Below are 11,532 nucleotides of genomic sequence, written 5' to 3'. Positions count from 1 at the left end.
ACTCATCACCTCTTCCTTTTCCCCATCTACAAGATTTCACTCGAGCTGCCCCCATATCTCTGGAATCTTCTCCCCCCGAACCTTCAGCTTTCACCCCCCCTCCCGACATTCAAGAAACATCTAAAAACCCACTTCTTCAGAGAAGCCGCACCATCTTAGCTGCTAGAACTTCCTTGTCATTGACACGACCACCATACTACCTCTCACCCCATCACTGATACCCCCACACCACCTCTCACCCTTCCTCTGTGCCTTATGTTTGTCACCCCATTCCCTCAAGATTGTAAGCTTGCAGGGTCCTCTCCACCAAATGTATCGGTTTGTCTCGTCAGACCCCTTGAATTTATGTATTGTATTAAGCGCTGCGTAAACTGTTGGCACCATATAAATAAAAGATAATAATAATATTATTAAGGCAGAGAACCAATTAACACTTTTCTGTTATAATATAGGGGTTTTAATTTTTAATTTTATAATGAAATTAATAAAACACATAATATTCATAATTCTACCAAACTCAAACTATCTCTGCCAGCCTCATCCAAAAAAAGCATGCTGTATTTTTAGAATACAATACAAGGCAGTTAAAGGGGGCATATTAATCACTGAATGTTTAACTAGACTTGAGTACATGGACCAAAAATGATTTGGACACAATTTCAATTTTTCCTTTTTGCGCCACTTGTTTTCAGACAACAAATTTCGTTTCCTGCACCTTTCGGTTTGGATGAGATTCAGGGTTTTTTTTTTTTTTTTTTTTTTATTATTATTATTATTAGTGCTCCATTCACTATCACACTCTCAATGTCCCCATACCTTTTTCGCCAGCCAGCATAGCCGAGCAGAAATCAGGAAGAAGATGACCAAGAAAGAAGATGGGGACACGGAAGAGATTAATGGGAAAATGTGTGCCGACGACCTATATGATATGCCACGGCGTTTCGGCAGTGAAACAACTTATTTTCTCTTATTATACCCTACAGGGATTCATCTGTCATTCTCTAGCACACAGCTATATTTTCACTTAATCTGACTCTTAGAACCTGTGACTGTACTAAGTATGTGTGTACCAAAATCTACGTTTTATTCCTATGAGCACGGACCCAGTGCTGTCATTCCGTAGGGGAAAAAAAAAAAGATAGAATTTCACTTAGTTTGACTCCAGAAAAAAACACAAAACATCTTATTACATTGGACATTTAACCATTTAACATTTAATCATTCATCTGTCACTCCCTAAAACACAGCAATTGTTTAAAATGCTATAAAGGGTGATAATGGCTCACATGCAGGGTTCTCAACTACTAATGTGTTAACTGCTCCAATTTAATTGTACAGCGAATCTTAATTTCTTTCTCTGAACAGATAAAGGGTAATAATAATTCCATCTAATCTAACTACCGTATTTGCTCGATTATAAGACGACCCTGATTATAAGACGACCCCCCAAATCTGAATATTAATTTAGGAAAAAAAGAAAAAGCCTGAATATAAGACGACCCTAAAGGAAAAAAGTTTTACCAGAAAATGTTAATTCATGTAAACTATTTTTTTTAATAAAAGCTATGATTGAGAAAAATATTTTTTTTGTTTTTATTTCCTTGTATTTTCCAACCTGTCCCCCAGTTACGCACATCTGCCCCCAGGCTTGCCACTCCAATATGGCACTGTGGCCCATGATATGCCTTTTAACCCTCTATATGCCACTGTGCCCTATGGTATGCCTTTTGACCCCCTATGTGCCACTCTGCCTCCAGAAATGCCTTATACCCCTAAATGCCACTCTGGCATTTAGGGGGTTAAAATGCATATTATGGGGCAGAGTGGCATATAGGGAGGTATAAGGCATTCCAGGAGGCAGAGTGGCATTAAGGGAGTTAAAAGGCATTGTATAGAGCACTCTGCCTCCAGAAATGCCTTATACCCCTATATGCCACTCTGGCATTTAGGGGGTTAAAAGGCATATTATGGGACAGAGTGGCATATAGGGAGGTGAAATGCCTTATACCTCCCTATATGCCACTCTGCCCCATAATATGCTTTTTAACCCCCCTAAGTGCCAGAGTGGCATATAGGGGTATAAGGCATTCCAGAAATGCCCTATGCCCCCATTTAACACACTAACACACACACACTAATACACACACACACACACACACACACACACACACTTACTTACTTACCGGTGCTTCCAATTTCCTGCTGTTTTGCCGGGGCAGCGGGTTAACATCTCCTTCCGCTGCAGCGGGGTTTGTTGGCAGCGGGGTTTGTCTGCGTCCGTCTCATATAGCTTCCCCGGCTGTCAGAGATCAGAGTTCCCCGCACCGGTGCAGGGAACTCTGATCTCTGACAGCCGGGGAAGGCATACGCGACGGACGCAGACAACCCCCGCTGCTAGCCACACCTCCTTCCGGCTGCAGCGGATGTTGTCTACGCGGATCGCTGCCCCGGCAACACAGCAGGAAGCACCGGTAAGTGTGTGTAAGGGGGGGGAGACAGGAGGATCCAGGTCCCCTGCAGCGGTGCGGGGGATCTGGATCTTAGTCTCATAATCAGACCTCTATTTGAGGTCTGATTAGAAGACGACCCCGATTAGAAGACGAGGGGTATTTTTCAGAGAATTTGCTCTGAAAAAAACCTCGTCTTATAATCGAGCAAATACGGTATTAGAACCTGCGACTATATATATATATATATATATATATATATTATATATATAAACCCACACAGACTACCCTTCCAAAATGTGGGGTCACTTTCATGTATCAATTGCAAAAGGTTTTTTTAACGATTGATTAGCCTTTTAAACTTGGATTAGCAAACACAACGTGCCGTTGGAACGCAAGAAAGATGGGTGAGATAAAGAGCCTCAAGAGTTATTCCATTAAAAATCACCAAAAAAGAATACCGGCCCTTCATCTAAACCCAGAGAAAGATGGGAAAGGGCAGACCTCCTGGAAGTATAATCTGTCGGCACTAAAGAGATTACCTGCTAGCCATACTGACCACAGAACATAATAAAACAAAACAAAAGTACACTCAGCACTGGAGATACATAATAATGTCGATCCTTAAAAGAAGGGGAAAAAAACAAGCACTATAATAGAATATCTGGAACAGACACATCGCGGACCCCTTATGGCACACTAACTGTGAATAACGGTCAGGGACCCAGAACCTCCTCTAATGATCACACAAACCGCTATCTCCAGCGGCGCACACAGGCGCGGACCCGCATACATCTCCACACGGCCGACATAACAGTAACAACACGGCAACACCATAAACTACACGGGTATACAACAATCTCCTGACCATACAAAGTGCTCGTGTTACTCCGGGACACAAGAATTATAGCAAAACATTCCTATAAGGAGGGGGCATCCTAAGAGGAATGTAATAGTCTTAAAACTTTAAGATGTAGGGTTTATAAAAATTCAAAAAAAAATCACTTTTTATGCCCCTTTTATTATAGTCTACGGCCTGCGGCCTTCCTTTTTATCCTCCCTGTTAGCATGTACCATGTTTCAGTTTTCTTATGACATAAATGAGCTCTAATGACGCCATATAATTACTAATTCACGCAAACACGAACATTACAAATGAGTGTGAATGTGCAGGTGAAACCTGTGACCGCCGGTAGCGCGGATGCAGAATAAAGTTATTTGGCGGTACTGCAGACTTCCAAGAGCCCCAACACCGGCCCATTTAAACATAAAGGCATGCGGTCACCTGCTCACTAAACCGGCTCTCCTTGGCATTCTGTACCGGCGGCAGGGCGACCACGAACCCCAAACACACAGGGAGCAGGAGCGGGTTCATGTCCTGTCACTCGTACCGGAGTCCTTCACAGCATTCTGACACAACGTCGCTTCCTGCTTCCTGCTCAGCTGGCGAGAAAAGAGCGCTGGGATTGGTCCACGCATTCTAGCGGCTTAATGCTCGCTCATTATTGGTCAGAACTGATGACACGTCCTCCCAATAGCAATGCGCACCCGCCATCTTTATTCCTGGCAGCGATTACGCTACTGTTGCGTGATCCGTTGCTTTTTTATTTATCTGTTTTGTGTACGGAATTCGTGTGGATTCTCATAACACTGTCTATAAGTTTATTATCTGAAGCAAAACGATTGTTGAAGAAAATAAATATTGTTTCCAATATATAATACTTTATCAATGCTCACTCACCCTTACACATAGACATTCATGCTCAAAATATATTTTCTGTAAGATATAACAAAATATTTTTCTGTATGATTACGTGTGATGTAAAGTGGAATAGCCTCTGGGCTATTACATAACTTTTAAGTCACTTAAATGCAAAAAAAAAAGCATGTCAGGGGTGACATTAAGTCACATAAAAATGATGTATTTCCAATCTTTAATCAATGTGCATTGCTATAGAATGCTTGATTCTTGTTTTGGAATCCACACAAGATATGAAATCTGAGATCGGTCTAAGCTTTTCCTTCAAGCATGCGAGCACGGTTTAATTGTTTTATTATTCAACATAAAATTTCCAGGTACTTAAAATCAAAATTTGTAAAATATAGCAAGGAAAAGGTATTTTTGCCAAATAGTAAAAGGAATTTTATTGGTGTAACAGTGCTATCCGCGTCAGGTTGGGTCTCTACTCTCCCTTGTTGAATTTGTCCTCATCAGTGTTCAAAAGCAGAGGAAATCTCCTCCCTGCGCAGATTCCAGATCTGATTTAGAGCACGGTGGTTGCCCATCAGACGGGACTGGGGTCTACTCGTGATCTTTTTCGTAGATACCAGTGAATGAAAACCACCAGCGCTCCCATAACCATTACAATGGCCGCACTCATTATCACTGCCACTAATGTTGTTTGAGGGATCCGGATGAATGAGGCGTTCTGTAAGTCTACACTTGGGGAGTCAGATCTTACGCATGAGTTGTCTTTTCCATTATATTCGTATAAAGGGGAACAGGAAGTGCAATTATTGGCAGACGACCCTTTACACGTAAAGCAGGATGGGTGGCAAGCGGCACAAGAACGAACAAGGTGAAAGCTGCTGGGCTCTGACACCTCCGCTCTCTGCGTAGACTTAAAGTATTTGGCAGGGCAGTAAGATAGACAGAGCTTTCCAAAGGTATAATATGGTGCCAAACATTCTATGCACGACCCATTTCTATCCCGCCTCAGACACTTTCTCATGACAGACTTCTTGATTTTCCTGGACATCATGTGTTCATCTGTCCCGTACAAAATCAACGTGACGTGACGTAGAAATCCGTGGTTGGTGTAGCTTCCTCTGTTCCTAAATTCTAAGGTCCAAAGGCCCAATGGATTTTCATCCCAAGATTGTGTGGTCATAAAGGACCAATCTCTGTACCCATCAGTGCTGGTATCATGTGGTCTCTTGCCCATTAGCACAGAACGGGTGCCCATAGGACTGGTAAGATAGATTTCCAGGTCACCTCTGCGACTGTAGCTGAGGGACATTTGGGCTTGGACATGCTCAAGGGATGTTATGTGATTGGGGGAGCCAGAACAGGCAGTGACATTGTAAGTCAAAATCAGATCTGAATACACTTCTTTGGGGGTGCTCACAATTGTTATGAGGCACTTTCTTTGAGGCTGCGTTGTCTTCCATGTTTCAGCCAGCTCCACTACTCGTCCAGCATGCAAGAGTCCGTAGCCGAAATAGTGGCTCACTTTTCTTCCCACTCCATTTATGACCCAATCGTCAGCCATTAGGTGGGCAGGACTGGACGCTCTTACCACGATATGTTGTATATCCCTCCATGTAAGAGCTGGGTTTGCCTCCAATGCCAAAGCAAGGATCCCGGCAGCAAGTGGAGTGGCGGCTGAAGTCCCGGTGTGTTTATCTGTACACGTGTGGCGTATATCAGTGGTGATAAAAGTCTCTTCCTCACCACCACCGCTGCTGTAAGTGCTTGTAAGTTTGCATGCACACGCCTCACTGTACCAAGGGACTGTTCCATGATTTGTGACACCCCCAACAGCAACAGTGTAGATACTGTTGGCGTAGCCGTCACTGTTGCAGTTGTCATTCCTGCCACCGTTTCCAGATGACCAAACAAAGATAGATCCAAGGCCACGGCGGCCATTTAGTATTCCTTTGTAAAAAGCCTCAGAAGACAACACTCTTGGTCCATCCAGTAACTTTCCATCATCAGTGGGACCCCAGCTGGCGCTATAAATGTCAATATGCTGTGGGTTCAAACTCAACGACTGAGCTTCAACAATGTCTGTGACTATCCCATCCAGCATTCGCACACCTCCTATTCTAGCGTTGTATGCTGCTCCAGCGCCGCAGATATCATTATTGGCAACCGCAGCCACCTCGCCTGCACAGCGGGTCCCGTGGTTGTTCTCATTAGATGAGTTATATCGGGGCTGAGGGTCAGGATCGTCGTCATTAAAATCATAACTCGCTTCCGGATCATAGTTTAATGCGAGATCGGGGTGGTCCTTTTCAAGCCCATCATCCAGAACGGTCACCACCACGCCTCGTCCGGTATATCCACGGTTCCAAGCAGTCTGGATGCCTAAGTCAAGATTTTTACCCAGGTACCACTGCAAACTGAAGAGGGGGTCTGTGGGAACCATATCAGGCTGTCTTTTCTCCCTTCTCCTCAGCGTCTGCTGCTCAAACCAGCTAACCTTGGGTTCTTTTTTTAGTTGAATATTTCTACCCCAGTGAGGGCTGAAGGATTTCCTTTGAATGCCACGATGAGATAGATGGTAGAAATCACTGCCAAGCACCACCTGCCCAAGGTTGATGAAACCGAATTTCTGTGCAATACGTTCTGCCTCTACAGAGCCATCAGGTATGTGCACAGCCCAGCTATTTGTGTAAATCTCCAAAGTAAAGATCACATGGATCAGAACAGTAACAACGAAAACCAGAGCTATGCTCCTCATCTTGTACTGTCAGCTTACAAAAGCATCTGTTGACCTAACGGCCAGTGCTTTTATAACCTACACTATGTCACAGTAGAAGGGCGTGGCACATCTGTTACATCACAATAGCAGGGCGGGGCTCGGAACTCTCAGCGACAAGCCGGCTAGACAACGCTTACAGTTATGATGTCAATATATAATTCTGAAACAGTAGTGTGTGATTATATATATATATATATACACGGTATATACACACACACACATATATATATATCACACACAGACTACCATTCTAAAATGTGGGGTCACTTGGAAAATAAATGTCTAGCTGTAACAATTGCAAAAGGGGTTTTCTAATTATTGATTAGCCTTTTAAATTTAAACTTGGATTAAACACAACGTGCCGTTGGAACGCAGCTACAATCATTCAGTCATTTATAACATTAATGATGCCTGTGCTGTATTTCTGATGCATTTCATGTCATTTTAATAGACAACATTCGTTTTCTTACAAAAAGAGAGACAGATCTATGTGACCTCGTACTTTTGAATGGTAGAGTATATATATATATAATTATAATTATATATATATATATATATATATATTGCCAAGAGAACGCCAAGTATAAACAAAACCCTTGGGGACTCTAATCAAGATAATCTAACAGAGTAATAAAGTGACATTTAAAGAAGCGACGTGATTAAGGGTTCAAAATGGTGTAAAAAAGGCACGAGAAGACAAGCAGTCGCAGGGTCGGCCCCTGTACTTACGCCACTGACCAAGATGGCTCCGGATATAAAAACATCAAATCCATGGCATGTAGCTGTATGTCCTGACTGAGTGGTGGCGGTTAACACAGTAAGGGAATATAGATATGAATGGGATCGGCATATTGTTATCCCGACTCCTGAGTGAAGATGCGAGTCTGCAGTCAAACTCTATTCCTATGTTTCTTTTTTTTTTTGATTCCCATTGCTATGTTTCATGTACAAAGTGAAATATGTTTTAATGATCCCTTTTTTTCCCAGTGTGATACCCACAGTGTTAGCAAATGCATACACACGTATATAACCCTGGGGGGACCTGTGGGATCAATAAGGATGTCCTCCATGATGAGAGAGGCACAACCAGGGTTCATGGAATTTTATTAAGGAGAAAAACTACACAAAATCCTGATCCGTTTCATACATTTATTATACATCTATGCACAGACATGTAGTACATACATATATTCCATTTAATCTGTAATAATTGAAAACTGTTCAGATCTTTAGTCATAATATAAACAAAAGCCACATAATAGCTTGATTTATACTTTCTATGCCGACTATCCGTTTTAATGGGTTAACTACTTCCATGTCTGCTTATGGTGAACATTTCGCCCTCACAAACACGGCAGCTCCTTGAGATGAGGTACAGATGGCAGACCGCGCGGAGGGCACTGGGTGTACAGAACGGCACTAGAAGCATGAAATAAATACGTTAAAAAAAAAAACACTGTATTTGTTGTTCGGTTTTGTTTATAATCCAGTCCCTCGTTTGATTGCTGCTAAAACACCGACATGTTTAGTGCGGCTGGTAACAGGCGGTGACCCGCCAACACGTCCTCTTCATGCGGAAGCTTTATATATATACGAGACCAGAGTTCTCCTCATTCCACGGTAAGCTGGATACTGTCACTTTGACCGTGCTGATCGTGTTTCCGTGCTGAAAAACATCAAGAATATTATCTTTTATTTATAATATAATATATATTTAGAATATATTCCTATAGTCCATACATTCAGAGTCTGACAAAACTAGAACTGACAGATTAAAAACGATCATTTACGTTAAGTAAATAGAGACCGGTCCGTAAACTTACAGTCTAGAGGATATTTCGATTCAATGGCCACCATCCTAGATTAAAACGCAAAAATTAACACATCTACCACTTTTGCTCCGGTTACATAGTTACATAGTTACATAGGCTGAAAAAAGACATGCGTCCATCAAGTTCAGCCTTTCCTATATCTGTTAATTTGTTGCTGTTTGATCCAAAAGAAGGCAAAAAACCCTGGCTTCGCTCTTTCCAATTTTGCACTAACCAGGGAAAAAAATTCCTTCTTGACCCCAAAATGGCAGTCAGATTTCTCCTTGGATCAATAAGCTGTTTCCCCATAATTAAAGATTATATCCCTGAATATTATGTTTTTCCAGGTATCCATCCAGTTGCAGTTTAAACGTCTGTACAGACTCTGATAAAACTACCTCTGCAGGCAGAGAATTCCACATCCTTACTGCCCTTACTGTAAAAAACCCTTTCCTCTGCTTTAGTCTAAATCTCCTTTCTTCCAGTCTAAATGCATGACCACGTGTCCTATGCATAGTCCTGTTTATGAACAGATTTCCACACAATGGTTTGTATTGGCCCCGAATATATTTATATAATGCTATCATATCCCCTCTGAGGCGACGTTTTTCTAAACTAAACAGATTTAAATTAGTTAACCTTTCTTCATAACTATATTGCTCCATTCCTTTTATTAATTTTGTAGCCCGCCTCTGCACCCTTTCTAGTGCTATGATATCCTTCTTCAGAAAAGGCGCCCAAAATTGCACAGCATATTCAAGGTGCGGCCTTACCATTGATTTATACAGAGGCAAAATTATATCTTTATTCCGCGACTTGATGCCCCTTTTTATACACGACAATACCTTACTGGCCTTAGCAACCGCAGACTGACACTGCACATTGTTGCCTAGTTTGTTGTCTATAACAATTCCCAAATCCTTCTCATTTGTCATTACCCCTAATTCACTACCGTTTAGGGTGTAGGTTGCTTGTGCATTCGCTACCCCGAAGTGCATAACTTTACATTTATCTACATTGAATTTCATCTGCCATTTGAGTGCCCAGTCCCCCAGTCTATCTAGATCCCTCTGCAGCACATTAATATCCTGCTCGCCCTGTATAACTTTACCTAGTTTTGTGTCATCTGCAAACACAGAAACATGACTTTCAATGCCTCCTGCCAGGTCATTTATAAATATGTTGAATAAAATTGGTCCCAGAACAGAACCCTGAGGGACACCACTTACCACTTTTGACCAGCTTGAAAATTTACCATTTATAACAACTCTCTGTTCTCTACCTCTAAGCCGATGTTCTACCCAAGAACAAGAATTTGCATCTAGGCCAATTTCCTTCAGTTTGAATACTAACCTATTGTGTGGAACCGAGTCAAACGCCTTGGCAAAAACCAAGTAGATTCCATCCACCGCGACCCCCTGATCCACACTTCTACTACCATCTACCATCTTAGCTTCTAGAACTTCCTTGTCATTGACATGACCACCATACTACCTCTCACCCCATCACTGATACCCCCACACCACCTCTCACCCTTCCTCTGTGCCTTATGTTTGTCACCCCATTCCCTCAAGATTGTAAGCTTGCAGGGTCCTCTCCACCAAATGTATCGGTTTGTCTCGTCAGACCCCTTGAATTTATGTATTGTATTAAGCGCTGCGTAAACTGTTGGCGCTATATAAATAAAAGATAATAATAATAATAATAAGATTATTAAGGCAGAGAACCAATTAACACTTTTCTGTTATAATATAGGGGGTTTTAATTTTTTATTTTATAATGAAATTAATAAAACACATAATATTCATAATTCTACCAAACTCAAACTATCTCTGCCAGCCTCATCCAAAAAAAGCATGCTGTATTTTTTATAATACAATACAAGGCAGTTAAAGGGGGCATATTAATCACTGAATGTTTAACTAGACTTGAGTACATGGACCAAAAATGATTTGGACACAATTTCAATTTTTCCTTTCCTGCACCTTTCGGTTTGGATGAGATTCAGGGTTTTTTTTTTGTTTTTGTTTTTATTATTATTATTATTATTATTATTAGTGCTCCATTCACTATCACACTCTCAATGTCCTCATACCTTTTTCGCCAGCCAGCATAGCCGAGCAGAAATCAGGAAGAAGATGACCAAGAAAGAAGATGGGGACACGGAAGAGATTAATGGGAAAATGTGTGCTGACGACCTATAGGATATGCCACAGCGTTTCGGCAGCGAAACAACTTATTTTCTCTTATTATACCCTATAGGGATTCATCTGTCATTCTCTAGCACACAGCTATATTTTCACTTAATCTGACTCTTAGAACCTGTGACTGTACTAAGTATGTGTGTACCAAAATCTACGTTTTATTCCTATGAACACTGACCCAGTGCTGTCATTCCGTAGGGGGAAAAAAAAAAGATATAATTTCACTTAGTTTGACTCCAGAAAAAAACACAAAACATCTTATTACATTGGACATTTAACCATTTAACATTTAATCATTCATCTGTCACTCCCTAAAACACAGCAATTGTTTAAAATGCTATAAAGGGTGATAATGGCTCACATGCAGGGTTCTCAACTACTAATGTGTTAACTGCTCCAATTTAATTGTACAGCGCATCTTAATTTCTTTCTCTGAACAGATAAAGGGTAATAATAATTCCATCTAATCTAACTACCGCATTTGCTCGATTATAAGACGACCCCCCAAATCTGAATATTAATTTAGGAAAAAGAGAAAAAGCCTGAATATAAGACGACCCTAAAGGAAAAAAGTTTTACCAGA

General features: G+C 41.4%; 1 pseudogene; it reads right to left on the bottom strand.

Annotated features, from left to right (window-relative positions):
• Positions 1–3,202: 3,202 nt before the first annotated feature.
• Positions 3,203–6,913, bottom strand: LOC149281605 (proprotein convertase subtilisin/kexin type 4 pseudogene; annotated as a pseudogene).
• Between the last annotated feature and the right edge of the window lie 4,619 nt (positions 6,914–11,532).

The sequence above is a fragment of the Sceloporus occidentalis genome, unplaced genomic scaffold, assembly GCF_023333645.1.
Source record: "Sceloporus occidentalis isolate IW3139 unplaced genomic scaffold, rSceOcc1.0.p SCAF_130, whole genome shotgun sequence".
NCBI classification, from domain to species: Eukaryota; Metazoa; Chordata; class Lepidosauria; order Squamata; family Phrynosomatidae; genus Sceloporus; species Sceloporus occidentalis.
The sequence above is the reverse complement of the archived record's forward strand: the minus strand, read 5'-3'. Positions and strand labels throughout refer to the sequence as shown.